A 17034-nucleotide genomic window follows, 5' to 3' on the forward strand; every position below is an offset into this window, starting at 1 on the left:
CAGGAGACTAACACGTCTGCTATAAATCCAACAAACTTGCTTTGCCAAAATTATACTTTAAAAAAATAAAACTGCATATTTTAACTTTCCAAAATAACAACTCATTCAAAGACAAATTGAAAAAAGTTAGTTTAGAGTAACACATTTTATTCCCATAGACACTGGACTATATTATATAATGCCATAATAGATATTTTGGACAGATAAAATGTGTATTTCTATTGTATTAGTGGACCCTAAAAAGTGCAGAAATATTACTGCTTTGGCTCCAGAATAGACACTTTCTGAAGAGTACATCTGGTCACCTCTCCCTCCGTTGCGCCCTGAATCAAACTCAGAGTCATCTATCATTTGGTGATATTTGTTTTTCATTCTTGTGATATTTTGTCCTCGTACCAAGCCACATAACCAGCCTTATTTGTCTGGATAGGACGACAGATGCAGCCATCACATCCACTCCAGGAGATGAAAACACTGAACGGACTGATATTGATCTGAATACAAAAAAATACAGAGAGATATCCTTTTTAGGCAAGAAATATTACTTTATACCTTTGTTTTTAACAGTATACAACAAGAAATTCGGCATATCTTCAAAACAAAGTATAATCAATCATATATAATAACTCAAACTCTTATCAATCATTCAATATATGTCCAATCTCAAAAGCAGACACCGTTCCCCGTCTCTATATAAGAACACATTCAAATGGTATAAATTCCTTCTTACAGAGAATATGCGATCTAAATTGAACAAACAGCATCACGCCACAGTATTTCTCATTGTGCGCTTTCAAACGCTGCTCCCCTAATGATGGCTTATCTATAGTGAGTATCTGAGCGGGCCTATCGGGAGCGCCGCCACCTGACTGCAGCACCTTAATGAGAGGCTGCTTTCTCTACGGCGCCCCCACCCAACCGTGTCATATCAGCGCGCGGCCAGGCGTCTTATTAGAGGGACAGATGGGTCTGACCTATTTGAAGGTGTTTTTGCCCATCGCCGGTTATGAGCAATGCAGGCAGTCTCCACAAAGAGCCCGAAAATGCAAAATACTTTCCATAACCAATCTGCAAGAGTCGGCGGCTTCAAAGTGCGATAATACACTTGTGATGAAAAGAGGCCGAGCATAACAGGCGCTGATGGAACCGGCTGCAGAGAGCGAGGCGTCTTCAAAATGTCAAGGTGACGAGGAAGGACCGGACATTTGACATAAATATGACTTTATTGACTGGATTTTACACATACGTGGATTTAGCAACAGCAAAACACTCCTTTAAATTCACATTTTTAAAGGTGCGATATGGAGCTTTTCTATCACCCGCTTGACTGGAGATGTTATTAGTTGGCAAAATGTTTCATCTGCAAGATATTTTGGAGCAATTAAAACACCCGTAATGAGCAAATTGCTATATATCAGCGCGGCATCTGATACAATTTTTGATAACCGGTTACTCTATTATTCTTTCATTACTAAATTAGTGTCGATTGTGAATGAGATTTGCTTAAAAAATCTCACCCGGATTAATCTAATGTGAATCCGCTTGGAAAATCTGGATGTAGTATATGTACAGACAAAGTAGGGCTTTTATAAACAAATAAAATATGAATAAATATAGATCATAATTTCAAGAAGGTAAACATCTGGTACAGCAACTTTAATGTCATACTGTGGAATATTCCAGGCAAAGCAAGACCATCTTCATAGTAACAAGAAGTAGGTATAATGCTAGTTGTACAGGCCTCTAACTTTCTTGGAGTGACTTCCTAAAAGTACACAGTAAAAGTACACATAAGGAGTGAGAAAACAAAATCGATTTCATGACACTGTGGAGTTAGACCTGGCAACACTTCAACAGAAAACCGCTTTCCGGGCAAGAATAGTTCTCAAGGTTAGATGGAAAGAACATGAATCACAGGCGGTAAATAGCGTCATCAGTTTGTTTCAAGTCCACGTGTTAAAATAAATATTTGTTCATATTCATAGTGAACTGCAGGATTATATAATTATTATGAGAAAATTACATCTGAAAGTTCTGCCGGTACACTACATTTGAGGACATATTTTTGTTGAATATTGGACAATTGGACAAAGCCAAAATGTCGATAACCACCAAACATTAGTCGTAGCTAATGTTTGACTTTGTGGAAAATATTCAGTCGTGGAAGACTTCAGTAAAAGTGCAGATCACACTAGCAAACTAATAATAAAGTATAGCACACAAAAATATCTTCTTAAACGCACATATTACAAAAAAAGTACATATTTAAACTGCTGAAGTGATAAATGTAGGGAATTTAAAGAATTGTGCTGATCAATTCACACCAATTTATACATTTACATTTTTGTACTCACAACGTTAAATGCAGAATATCACCACAAATAACTTCTCAAACCATATGAATAGTACTTTCTATTTATTAGTCCAGTTCAAACATTTAATGGACTAGAAAGTACAGATACCTGCACTCAGATGTGGTGAAGTAAAAGTAAAATGTACTTAAGCAAAGTACAGATGCCTAAAAATGACAATTACTTTTGTATTTCGTTACTTTCATCCACTGCAAAAAAATGTATTTGTTTTATTTCAGTTCATTTTAGAGGGTCACAAAGCAATAATAACGGTCCTACAATCTATAAGTATCTGAGGTTTATTTTCATAACAGTCCAGCTTTAGTCGGTGCATGTGTCTGGGTTTACATCGATCAAATTGCACCTCATAAATTACAGCTGAAAAAGTATCTCTGCAAATGTGAGATCAATTTTAGTCAAATAAAAAGTGGTGAAGAGGGTGAGACACGAAGCGCTCCCTTATGACATCAAACGTCCCCATAGTGCCAGGCTTCACAATAAGATGAATCCATTTAGGAGCATTTTCTTATGAAAAAGGAGCAGGCAGAGGCAGAGACGAGACTGTTGGAGAGATGGTGGTGATTATATCTGATGAGATCTTTTTTTATAAAGCGTTAAAAGGAATTCTGACTAAGAGTCCTCCTTTCCTTTTCTGCCTCTCTTTCTGCCTCATCTCTGAAAGTCCTAATGCGGAATGTTTTTGGACTGGACCCCTCATTGTTTTTATAGACCACAAACATAGAAAGTCATTTTTGTATCTGCCACTTGAGACATGGAGGTTTCTGTCCCTCCAACGCTCTGTTTGAATGCAGAAGGCTGTGGAATCGGACCGTAAAAGGCATAAAGTTAGAGCCATGTGTTTCAGGACCTGTGTCGTTGCTCTAGTGACGACAGAGCCACACTCCTGAGCTGTGGCCCTGGATCCTCCTCACCTGACTGGATGACCTCTGCTATACTAGATGAGCCTCTACCCCAGGCATGTCCAAACTAGGGCCCGGGGGCCAAATGCGGCCCTCAAACCAATTTTTGTTGGCCCTCCAGCTTCCTGCTTTGTCGGCCCAAACAACAAAAAGTAGTACTTTTTACTGTGAAATTGGGAAAATTCAACCTAATATTAATATTCTAGGTCTAATTAAAGGTGTGGAGGCTCATCGCAATCACGTCAAATGCAAAATTTCTAATGATTCACTTTGTCATTCATCAAATTCGACATTGATCAATGCGGCCCTTGGTGAAAAAAGTTTGGACACCTCTGCTCTACCCTGTGTCTTGAGTGTCTCCGTCTCTACAGTCTACATCCTGTCTGTCTGGGAATAGGATCGACAAGGTTTCTACGTTTTCTTTGCTGAGAAGGAGGGTCTAAAATCAGTTATCCATTTGTTTAATTCTTCTCTATTACTGACCAATGACTGTTTCATTGTTTGATTTTCTCACTTTCTGCTGGTAAAATCAACGCTTTTGTGCAGCCCTGCGTGGAAACTGCTGTTGTGATTTTTTTTTTTTTTTACAAAGATAAATTGAACTGATTGGTTATTGGTAATTGAATTGGTTTTACATGTGGAAGACTTTATACATGAACTGCCCATGTGTTTATGGTCACGCCCAGGGCCCTAATGGGACCCCTACTGCAGCCCAGGAAATGTAGGCTTGTTTTTATCAACGGTCCCTTTCCCTTCACTTACATTTCACTCACTGTGAATCCAAGTACAAACCAGCCTCACCTTCAGCAGACACACACGCCTCAGAAAGAAAGAGCTGCTGTTCTGTAGCTTTAATTGTTCCACTTTAGCTCTTACAGATGAATAAAACCTCTTCTCTGAGCCACTACTACAAGGCCAACCACAAAATACAGACCTTTTAGTCACAATATTTATCTTTAATCTATGTTAACGTTTAGCTGGGGCTGTTGTTATCACGTCTTTGTCCATAACTTACTTGGTTTTACAGCACATGTCCCAAATGCCTCTTTGCTCCAGTCTATCTGCTCCACATGTGCCTTGTACTTTGTGAAACACCCATAAGAGTCAGATAAATGATAAAGCTCTAGTGACTATATAAATACACTGTAATAATGACAAATGGTGTGTAAAAAGTCTTATCGTCATATCCATGAGCAGATCAGACCTCATTCTTCTGTGAACACCACGCACTTGCACTAACCTCCCGCCCACTTTCTACACCAATCATACCAAAAATAACCAATGACACAGCAGCAAATCAGAGACAGCCAGAGGAGCCAATCAGTGCTCAGGGAAAGGCACAGAGCAGAGGGCTGTCAGCTGTCAGTGCTGAGGCCGTGAACCACAGCAGCCACCGGCCCAAAAGTCGTGCGGCCCACCGGGAAACGTCCCCTCTCTCCCGATTAGCCCGCACGCTATCGGTCACGCCCGTTTGAAATCGAGGAAACGAGATATGATTCCAGACCAAAACATCTGTCAAGTTTTGTCACAGTGTGTGGTCTTAAAAAAGAAAGTCAATGCAATTAAATCATTTCAGCATTTATTTGTTCCACATACCAAATCCTATGGAACAAGAAGGCCACACGCTGAGTTCTGACATCCAGTGGGAGTCCATCCTCTCCAGCTCCTTCTTATCCTCCATAACACACTACATTCAAATACACACAAGTACGCATCGCATCTATGGCTGGGGGGATTTCTTTTGCAGTATATGAAGAATACACGACTTACTTCAACCAGCTTCATGACCATTCTGCTGTTAAGTTTGAGTTATACTAACAAAGGAATAGCTATTATCATGGTGGCTGCATGAGTTAAGATTATTCATAACTACAATGCGATGGATGTTTTTATATATTTTCAAATTCACTGCAAACGTTAGTCTTGTCCTTTTATAAATGTCTAATGTTGTTTTAGTCCAGTCTTTAACAGTTGGCTCCATCCCTGTCGTCCATATCCTTTTTCTGCTGCAGCCTATATTTCACATGTATCCATCTATCGATTCCGTTGTTGAAGTTTTACAGCCGAGATATATCGTTTTTTAAGTCAAATGGAATGTCACTATTGAAGACTGCAGTGTCTCGTTGTTTTGTGATAGTTTCCTTGAACATTTAACACAGTATGTTTAATAAACTGAAATATATCAAATGTTTTACAGGTCAAATCTGCATTATAAAGAGGACTAAAATAACAGGCTAGTTTCTTGTGATATAGTGATGATAATTATTTATATTATGATTTAATGTGCTCTAAGTCACTTTTTTGGTGGTGTTACTTGCTTTTCCCCATGGAAATAGATACATTTAATGTCTTGTGGAACGCTCCAGACAATACAACAAACATCGCCCCATTTGAGACATTTCTGTGAATCTTTGAAAAAACATAAAAATGAGGAAAAGTTTGTTATGGGTTTAACAGAGCGGCTCGTAAACATAATCTATAACTGCTGCTTCAAAAAAAAATTTTCCTGCAGAACTCAAATGAAATATTAAGCAATTGTGAAAGCAATGAAATAACAGACAAAGGTGAATTTTACCAAACATAAATTGTTCGATCATGTTTGCTTGAGCCTTTGGAATTTGCCATATGCCACAGTTTGGTAGATTAAACATTAAAATACTAGGTGAACAGAAGTATAAATATAAAATGGATTGACAAAGAAAGCTTAACTCCATTCAGGGGAAACTATTTGATTTGCAATCATTTGAATGTTGACTGAAGGTATAAGCCACGTTTGACTGGTCGAGCCACTTTAGAGCAGTAGCGTGCTATGACTTTTATGGATGGACAAGCAGACTTGGGGTGTTCATCAATATTTAGTGGATAATAGAAAAGGGGAAGAAAACTACCATGCAAGTGCTGCACATGTACAAAGTTAAATAAGCTTCACTTCACTGACCAATTCATTACACAAACTAGCGCTCTATCTTATTAAACTACTGCCTGTATTTCTAACTAACGTCTAATCATTAGAAACGTGAACAGAGCCTTAGCTACTACAAACACAGACTTGTCTCTAAAATATATTTTTTTGTCTGTTTGTTGAAACTTGGTGCTGCTGTTGCTTCACTTCGCTTTGGCAAAACCTGCAAACATCTTTGATTCCCACAGGTTTATTCAGCGTGCTTTTAGAGTGCAGACCTCTAAAACAAGCTGCTTTCCGCTCAGGTTCTAAAAGCTCATGTTAGAGGGCGGAGCATGAACGGGACACAGACTGCGCAGCTGTGGCACAAGAGCCACGCCTCCTGCAATTCTGCCTGGCCGCCTGTAGAGGCCACTAAAAGACACTGTGAGTTCCATCCAGGCTTCAGCAGCAGAAGTGAGGGGAAACAGACTTATTTGGATATATTATATATATAAAAATAGATGTGACACGTGGCTGTTTTAGATTTTCATCACTGCTTGCCTTGATTGTCTTGACCACACGGCACTGCTTCAGAGCGCTTTGGAACTGTTTAATTTATGGTGGACTGTGTTTCCGTGCTCAGAGCCTGGCTTACAGAGACAGTGTTGCCAGGTCTGCAGTTTTCCCAGGCAGGTGGGTGGATTTTTAAGTGCCGCCTGGGTCAAAATATTGTCTGTGTTTTTCATTTTAGAATAAACCTAATGAAAGTACTGAATTTGAGTAAAATATACATTTCTAAAGTAATTTGTACTCTGTGGAGCTTCTATTCGAACATTAGAGAGAGACAGGGCAGGTCTGTGTCACTGGAGGAGTGCAACTTTCATAAATATTGTGGAAAATACAGCCACGCTGGACATTCCATGGGTTTTTGTCTTTTTCAGAAGTGCGGGTTTGGCTGCTGAAGTCTGGTAGCCCTATACAGAGAGCTACGTGAGTAACCGACGACACCCAAACATAATACATGTTTTCCTAATAAATAAAATCTAAATTGTACCTGAATTATCCTTTTTAATCATGATGACAGCAATACCCAAAAATGATCTCTTATCCAATCATCTCGTTGAAGTGAGGCAGACCTGTTTGAAAGCTGGTACCGCTCGGTCTGGTTCACTTACTACAATGGAGACACTTTCAGACCGCCCCGATCCACTCCAAAGTCAACCAGTCGAAACTTGCACAATGTGGTATTTGATGGTAAAAAGAACAAAGTATGTTCCCAATCACAGCTACAGTATAATCTACAGTAGCCACTCAATTCGATGTTACCTAACGTGTGAGTTATGAGGAACATTGATTTCACATTACTCCGGATAACTATTGATCACTTCTTCTGAAAAGGAAAGAGCTGTTTGGTCAGCCATTTGTAAACCAAACAACCATAATGTCAGTCCTATTTGTTTGTTAGCGGAGGGCAAACGCATGGAATATGACGCTAAGGATTGACGTATTGATGAACTAAAAGCTTCTACGGCAAAGGCAAGACAAGCGACCGGAAGCTATTAGGTGTCCATTACTCGGACTGTTAAAAAGCTCCAGAAGATTTCTCTGGGAGTTAATGTAAATAGCCAGCGTGACCCCTTCCCCCGCTGTAATAACAATGACACGGGCAATAGCAGTGAATAATTATGCAGGAGTGGTGTTTAGGCTCATTATGTGGCACGATGAGCTCCATGTCAAACCCTGCACTCTCAGAATAGCATTATCCTGGGTCTGGCTCACACACCTATGCTAATGTTATGCTAAATGGGAAGCACCTGGATGTGTCTAGACTGTAAACAGCAATTATTAACAATGGCATGATAAACTATTTGTTTTGGTTTTTGGTTAAGAACTAATGAGATAATATAAGAATAGAACTGCACAAAAGCACTAGTTTTGTCTTGTAACACTTTTATTCAGTTGGATTTTATAGCATAGGCACGTTTATTTTGTTCAGTAATGAATTGCAACAATAGAGGAGAAATGCCAAAAAAATACAATAATGATAATAAAGCGTACACACACACAAAATGAATGTGACAATTTTAAAAAATGCAATCCAATTCTGCCTAGTGTCAAAATGTCCATCCAAGTTTTTCATCCAAGAAAAGGCTTCAATTGGTCACACCGGAATCCTGTATTGTGCAACTTTTATACCAAATAGAGCTGAAAATAACAATTATTAAAGCTATTGACTAGTCAGCAATAGTTTTTTTGATCAGACAATGTTGAGATTTTCTAATTATAGACCAGAAATAAAATACGATAGAGGCTAAATTTGCTGACTGAAGATTTCTAACTACTAACGTATTCATGTCAAAAGTATTCTTTTGATTAAAATTTTAAAAACGATTAAAAAATAGCCAACGTCAACGTTAATAGTCGATTTCATGGTTGTACTGATCAATTGTTGCATTCTAGTGTAGTAGAAGAAAGATGTTTGTGAACGTTATCATATCCCCAGGACAGTAAACCAGGCTGCGAAATAGACGGGGGCCCGGGGCCCGGGGCCCGGGGCCCGGGGCCCATAAGCCCTCAAATCGCCGGCGCACCCAGGGTTTGAATTAGGAGGGGGCCCGCCGTGCCCCTTTGTCGAAATTCTTTGAAAAAAATCAAGATTTAACTAGTAATTTGGCCATATTTGGGGCATTTTCATCGCTTAGGTTTCGTTTTGACAGACATGCCACTTCGCAGTATTCTCGCTTCTCATTGGCCGAGCGGTGTCCGTGATCTAATTTCGATGAAAAAGGGCATCTGATTGGCCGCTGCGTTCGGTCACGTTCGGGTGTACTCGGAAATGCCCGGTCTAATTTTGCCCCAAAAGCTATATCTAGGTCGGCGGGCGTCAATCTCCACAATTCAGTCTTTTTAAAGTTGTTTGCAACAAAAGCTGTGTCAATGTGGAAGTATCCAAGGGCCCCGTCTTCTTTGGAGATGTTAGCATCCGGGCAATGTATATATGTTTGTAGTTTATTTTGTAGGCTGTGATTTTATATATTCCACTAGATCTCCTTGTGTCAAATGCTGTAAACAGTATTTATTTTGTATCTAAGAAGCATTATTATATTGAATTAAACAGTTTTAAAGATCATGATCTCTGGTTTATATGATTCAGTATTTGTGCTCTTCAAATCAAATAAAAGATAAAAGTACTTTAAATTGTTTTACATGCTAATAACGAGGTTTAAAACAACAAATTTATCTTGTTCTAATGATGCCGCGATGCTGCGCGCGCTTGTGGGCCCCTGAAGTTCAAAGTTCAATATTTCTCAGCCTGTAAACGTGCCATGGGCTACTCGTACTGGTGACCCGAGACCCACAGAACTTTTCATTCAGATTACAACTTGTCTTTTTTATAGTGGGAGCTTTTATTGGCAAAAAAGAGGTAAATATTAGCATCATAAGTGGGGGCAAATGCATATCATGTATATCAATTGGCTGCTTAAAGTGGCTCTATAATTGTATTCAGACAATATTTTCACAATTCCCCAAGATTCTGCTCAAATGGATTTCACTTTTTCATTGATTTATGTTGCAGCATATCACCAAAGCACATTCCTTTTATCATTATAATCCGGATTAACCACAAAAGGTCAGAAATATTTTCCTCCACAAACAACAACCTTATCTTTTTCTGCTTTAAAGCTGCAGAAGCTGTAGTTTAAAACAGGTTTAAAATGCAAACTTCAAAGTAAATCTTATAATTAACGCATTAATTACAAATCTAATCTCAATTATTGTCAGAGCAATCGCAAATAGATATTTTCCCAAACTTTCCACTATTGATAACTGCTCACATCGGTCTCTACTTCCAATAGTAATGTCAGTGTACACTTTTACAAGCCTACAATAGAGAACATAGACAAGCTGTTCTGCAAAGACTTTGACGTATTCACCTAGATTCAGACACTGCTTTTCCCAGTCCCCATCACTCCCTGACCTCTACTCTCAAACTACCAAATGCTCTGTCATGAAATATGTATTCACTTTCAATATGTCTGCATCAATGGCCACAGGAGAGGTGAGGGAATAGACCGCTCTCCTCTGCTCTGCTCGCCAAAGCCTGAGCATCACTCAACCTTTTCCATGTCTCTTAAACCCACACTTTCAAACACACCAATAAATGGTTATTATATTTTGGGTGCAAAAGGTGGAACACTGAGCAGGTAGTTTGTCATCGCTAAAATATGCTAAATAAAACGCACTTGGTTAATGCGTTTTTCCTTGTAAAGTTCCTAGAAGATCGTTCACAAAGTGCTGATTACCAGTGTTCATTTCAGCACCGCGGAGAGAGAACTTTACAACCATATTAGCATTTTTGTAGATTGTGGTTTAGCACGTTTTTGGGTGAATCTAAATATAGCAATTTGTGGAGGTGATTTGAATATTGGAAAAAGTGTCATCCTCGCATTCATTCACCACAGAGACAATTTAGAGTCCTCACATGCAATAAGTGCAGAAAAATACAACTGTGTCATGCAAGATCGTACTTTCTACAGAAAGTATTATAGACATGAATCATTACTAAATAGAATAGTTTCAATATGCTTGCTCTTCTTTTGTAATTGTCACCATATAAGTACATTTATTAATCAAAAAGCACATGTATAATTTGCTTGATAATTTGTCTGGTTTCTGTTTGTCCACATGTTTTAGAATGATGAAACAAATTTAAAAAAATATTACACATTATGAATGGGATGAAATGCTCGAAACGTTTCAACGGAGAATGGGCAACAATCATGTTCTGATCATTTAATATGACTGTGGGGAACAGCTTATGTTTCTCAATTTAAAAATGAAATCTGGTCGAAATTGAAAGTGTAGTTTGTTCAAAGAGTCTGTGTAATCTCTCAGTGGTCTAGTGACTTCCGTCTCATCTTTGGAAAGCCAAAAAGAAGAAAGAATAGAATGACTTCCGAATGCAAAACGGTGTGGAGATGACTATGTTTAAAAACCTTTTTTAGCATTTTGTACAAGACAAGACAATACATGTAAAGGTGCAAAATGTAATGTTTCTAGTGGACAAAGCGCCATCTACTTTACTCCATGGAGATACTATTGCTTTGCCTGGGACATTTGAAATACAATCTTCAACAGCGGTTTGAATCTACATTAAATTGTAGTGTAATGTAGATCTCCTTTCAACAATGTATCTATGTTGTCACTCAAGGCCAACTACAATGTAAAGCAAACCATTTTTACATATTGTATTCTCTCCTCATTTTGACTTGAGATTTGGTGCATAAATAGAGAAAGCACATTTCCATAAATAAATTAAAGTTTAAAAAGATTACAGGGATTTCGCAGAAAGCTGACAGCTGTTCACACGCACAATTTCTGGTACAAACGTGACATTTTGACCTTTGGAAGGATGCACAGAGAATATCCATCTGCTTCCTTCTACAGCGGTTAGTTTTAGCATTTTGATTGAGTTTACAATATGTCAAAGCAATCAATTTGGCAAGAAAGAACTCAATTGCAAATGGTTGTTAATTTATGCTGTGCGTTCATTTCGGGCGATATATACGGGTCATTGCTGGGGTATTAATGGGTTCAACTTCCTGTTTCCAGGCAACATTCAAGGACTTTTGACCATAGACATTCATAGACGTGACATTATATATCTCTGCCTGTTGCTCAAACTCTTACAATTGGCCAATGCTAATGCTAAATAGAACGCTCCGTCACATGACTGCATGGTGAAGCCTATCCCTGTATTAAAGTATATAGAGTACATATATACATGTTATATATATGTTTGTTTCATGGTATTTCAGTGCTTCTCCCCAGTAACATGTAAAAGAGGAGGTTTTGTTACTAGATGCTTACAAAAACCACACAGAAATCTCAACTTAAAGTTTGTTAGGCTATAGCACAAATGCTAGTCTTACGCGCTAATTATTATCCAAAATAAACACCAAAAGGTTTACACACTCAACAATGACTTTTAATGAGGCTTTGACTTTTTTTGACACTCAATCTGCCTCAAAATTCTACAAACAATATCCCATAATGACAATGTGAAAGAAGGTTGTTTGAATTATTTGCTAATTTATCACAAATAAAACCACAAAAAGCATATTTGTTCAGCCATGTTCTTGAGAGCCACTCCAAATATGTATTGGCAAAACTCTTTATTGGCATATTTATCATCCAAATGCATGACGTTTTTCTGTTTACGTCACACATGGGAGCATCTGTGCAGCACAAACCTTATTTATGTGGACGCTTGAAATATGTGAGAGCAATATGCACCCGATTCAAGTGTGAAAATCTATATCCATCACAGCTGGAGAATGAGAATGGCCCACACTATTCAAAAGGGGAGTCTACAAAGACGCTGCCTAGACAAATCACGCTCAGAAACCCAACAAAACTGCTATTCATCAAATGCCAAGGCAGGTGCAGGGAAAAAGTGGTTTGAACTTTAGGATTATATTGCTGGCAGTTGGATGCACACTCAATGGTGGTACGCAGACAGTGAAAGAGTTTGTTTTTGTGAATTACCGTTTGGTTTGGTGCGGTCAGAGAGTCAGTTGGAGAGAACGGGCTGCCCACGCGAGGATTCCCGGCGGAAGAGTTTCAGCCTCGTGCTACACCCCCTGGAGACACTGGGCCTGCGAGAGAGAGGGGGGGGGAACATATGGTGGATTATGCTGAATTAACGTCAACGCTGAGATAACAACTGATAGAAGTAATATAAATATTAAACATACAAAACAAGCTCAAAGAAATAAGTGGAGTTTTTCTGTGACTGAGGCGCTTCACAGGAAAATAATGAACCTTTCTCTACAGCAGAGATAAGATACATTCATACATATGTTAAGCTCACGTCATGAGCAACATCGAAGCAGATTAGATTCAAGATATAAGATGCTTAATAATAAGCCTCTGCTAAAATATGAAAATGTAAATGAGGAATAACCATTACACAATCTAAAGTGCTTGGCATGCCCATAACGACCCTTTGCAGAGGTCGAGACAAGAACGAGACAAAATGAGATTTTTACACACATTGTGTGGTTAAGTTGACAATTGTCACTGTGCTACATTTTTTAACTACAACTTCTCTAGACGTAACTCGCAGAACTATGACTTCTCCAAATGTTATTTACTAGAAGGGCTGGGCAATTAATGAAATCCCCTAATGAGGATGAAGACATTTGAATATTATTTATATTAAATGGTACAGATTAAATGTCTTTTAAGTTTATGTTCATGAAATCATTACTTACTAAAAGCAATTTTACTTGGAAAGACCAAATAAAATAAAACATTTTTATTTGCTTGTGCGTAACTATTTTTTGGTCCGAGCCAAATGTAAACACATGGAAAAAATGTAATCTTATGAGATAATTTTCCAAGCATAATCTGAGATTTTAAAAGCCTATGGTTTGGAGCAGATCTCTCTGTAGTGCTTATTAACCCATTATCATTGTTTTTAAAGAGAGAAAATTGAAGATTGTGATCGATCAGTACAAGGACAAAAAAATCGAGCCACATTTTTGTTGTCATATTGCGACTCTTTTGGATAAGAAACAACCAAACCTAGCTTTATCACAAAACCTACTTAAAGTGAATATACTTGCATAATACAGTTTGAGAAAAAGCACAGTTACTGAGTGTATCTATGGAAAGACTTTCTTCTTCTTTAAGAATGCAGCAGTGCACCAAGTATGCGTTCTCATAAATCACTGGCACCCTTAGCGTGGTCCAATACTGTGACAGTACTAGCAGTTACGAAACATTCTGCAACACATTTCATCTAATGTTAGCCAAATGTTATGAAGGTTAGATATGGTGATCATTGCAAATCATACAGCCTAGACATACAATGAATGATTTGGCAAGAAAGTTGGCGACAAATTATAAAATAACTGCGGCAGACTTGGGACAATGGGACGGTGCCAGTTCTGTGAGGCTTTTAATTAATGCCTCGTTTGGAATGGGTCCAAATGAGAAGTCTGTTTCCAATCAGATCTCAAAGTCAATACAGTCTGCACTGGTCCTAGTCTGGTGATTTGGAGAGAATTTGCATTTTTAAACGTAGTCGGATTGACCGAGGAGAACGTGGCTAACTCGGTTGTCTATAACAGTGTTGCCAGGTTTTCCCGCTTTTTAGGAGCTGCCGTGGGTCAAAACTATTGTCTACGGGTTTGACCAGAGCAATTGTCCATGTCAAATGTATTCATGAAAAATCCTCATATCCAAAGCCATCTGTGGAGCTTCGATTTGAGCGTGAGACGGGGGAGGGGCAAGTCAGTGTCACTGGAGGAGCGCCACTTTCATAAATACAGTGGAAAATACAGCCGCGCTGGACGGGTTTTTTAGACGCTCTTGCAACCCTGGTCTATAACACGTCTTGGTGTTGGACACTTCAGGTTGACAGAAATGTGACTGTTTTTCAGTGCTTTTGGCCCCTTTAAAATCTGCCAATAACAGTGTCTTTCTGAGGGAAAACCCTACAGTATGTAAAGCTCAATCTGGACTGACTCTTTCCCAGTACTTAACATTTATAGAAAATTTAAAAACTGATGAAGGATTCTTCCAGTCTTAAGCTCAAGCTCCATGTCAGGGGATCCGACTGCCAACTTTGACGTTTGAGGAGGAAATTACCTTTTCCCCCTCCGACCATTATCTTTTTTTACACGGCAGTCATGAAACAAATGTGAAGAGCAGCCGGGACATTCAGCAATCTGTCAGAGCTGGGAATCGATCTCACAATGATGAGGCTGGCACAGAGCCTGGAATAATATGTGCTGCAGCTCAGACCACCCAAACACAGGGCAGCACTTTGAGATTTACATAAACCTTGAACTGTATGTTTAAAAAAAATATTTATGGACAATTTACTCCAACATTCTCTCTCTTCTCTTCAATCAAACCTCAGACAACTTAAACCAATCCTAAACTAATCAATTGTTAATGCAAGAAACCTTTTTTTCATTCTCATATTTCATTGATTTTGTTTGTCATCTCTTGAAATGCATCCTGAGATAACCCGCTGAAAAGCAGAAGATCAAACTGCTTCTTCCAACGTGGTTATCTCTGAAATGTCTCAACAAATCATAACAGCTCTCTTGGTTTACACATATTGAAGGTCAGTCCACTGGTCTGCTAAAACCACCTGTGAATGTGTTCGCCCCAGGAGCCTGTGGAAAACAACAGTCTTTGAACGTGGCAGGTTTATTCCGGGGCCTGGGGTGTTTTAGTACAGCCGAGTCCTGAGGAACACCACTGCCCCACGGGACTGTGGGACAATTGATCAGCCATGACAGGAAGCAAACCTCTCTGATGATAAAGGTGGGACTCAGCCCAAAAAAAAAAAAACTGCTGCTGCTCAAATTGCTCTGAGCCATGCTTTTATTCTGGGGAAAAATCAGAATTCAAAGAGTCAGTGGCTTCAAATGTTTAGTTTTAGAAGTCTATAAGACGAGTGAGATTGTGCAAACACATCAGAAAACCAACTCATCCGATACATAACAATATAATAATGAAAAATAAACTTTTGTGTGTCTCTGTGTAGAATCAAACTATGGAACAATCTAGGGGAACAGCACAAGCAATGCAAAAGCATTCACATATTTAAAATATGCATAAACACAGTTTAGATCCGAGCATGAGCTTTAAGTGTGCGAGACCATCACAATTATCAACCAGCAGTAAGAACAAGTTTTTATTTTGATTGTATCCTAGTGAATATTTCCACTTTGTAAACAGTATGGCTTCATATTTGTCTTGGAAATGTAAAAATGTGTTTTGTAAAATGTTTGTGAATAGCTTGGCTTGTAAAGAGATAATTGATAATTCATGTACAGGAAGTATATTAAAACATAATCACATATGATCTGCACACAATGTGTAACGTACTAATGTCTCTTGTATTTCATTTGCTGCCATTGTATGTAGTTAATTTGTGTTTAAAAAATCCTCTGTATTACTTCCTGAATACAAGCTAGCATCACCCACTATGTGACAGAGACGTTTACTGCATAATCAGTTTTGTCCAATCAGCACGATGATCGGGGAAAAATTATAGCCAAAAACTCATATTTGTACAAAAATGAAACCTCTGTATGAGGTATGATCCATAATTCAAAAAATCCCCAAATGTATGGTGATTTTGGAGCGTCAGATAAAGTCTTGTTTCATGATTTCTTTCCTTTCTGCTGTGCTTTTGGTCTGATCTGGAGTCAGACTGAACCTCGTACTCACAGTATTCTTGATTTCACCAAAAACAGACCCAGGATAAACGTCATTGTGAGTGGACTTGCACAAGTGGAGTTATGTGTGTGTTCTGACATTTGATTGGTCAGCAGTGGCATGTGCTCTCCCCAACACAACTCAAACGAATAGTGCTGTGTTGCTATCTCGTTTGTTATTCTCTAGAATGTTGAATATACGTGTTCTGTGGATTGTATCTGTGGAGAAATTGGAGCAACAATGGAGCAACTTACTCCGTGTCAACAGGGAAAACCAATAACGCAGTACGTTCTACGGTTTAATAATGTTAGCGTATAGAGCAATTATCAAAATGTTATTTATTTCATGCCGTCAGACCAGGAATATCTATGCAGTGGGACACAAATGTTGTTGAAATAGAGTGAGTTCAGTCTCACAAATGCACCAGTGGCTGTTGTTCAGGGGCCACAGCGTGTCAGGCCTATGCAGTATGACATTGTTAAGTAAATGTATTGAAAAAATACAGTTGTTTGATGGTGCGTGTGGGTGTGACTGCGTGAGATTTATAGCTGTCAAAATGTAATCTTATTATTAGGCATGAATGCAGGACACTAACTTCGGTTGCGTTTTTTTACATTTTAGAGAGTGCAAATAT

General features: G+C 38.6%; 1 protein-coding gene across 1 annotated transcript in view; it reads right to left on the reverse strand.

The window, feature by feature from the left end:
• Positions 1 to 17034, reverse strand: part of b3galt1b (UDP-Gal:betaGlcNAc beta 1,3-galactosyltransferase, polypeptide 1b) — an 89250-nt gene that overhangs the window by 45700 nt on the left and 26516 nt on the right. The window contains exon 2 of the mRNA XM_072444317.1: positions 12705 to 12814. The gene's annotated coding sequence lies outside the window, so the exon portion shown is untranslated. The remainder of the gene's footprint in view (positions 1 to 12704; positions 12815 to 17034) is intronic.

Source organism: Eucyclogobius newberryi, unplaced genomic scaffold, assembly GCF_026437365.1.
Source record: "Eucyclogobius newberryi isolate DKJ021-1_F unplaced genomic scaffold, fEucNew1.0.hap1 SCAF_14, whole genome shotgun sequence".
In the NCBI taxonomy this organism is placed as follows: Eukaryota; Metazoa; Chordata; class Actinopteri; order Gobiiformes; family Gobiidae; genus Eucyclogobius; species Eucyclogobius newberryi.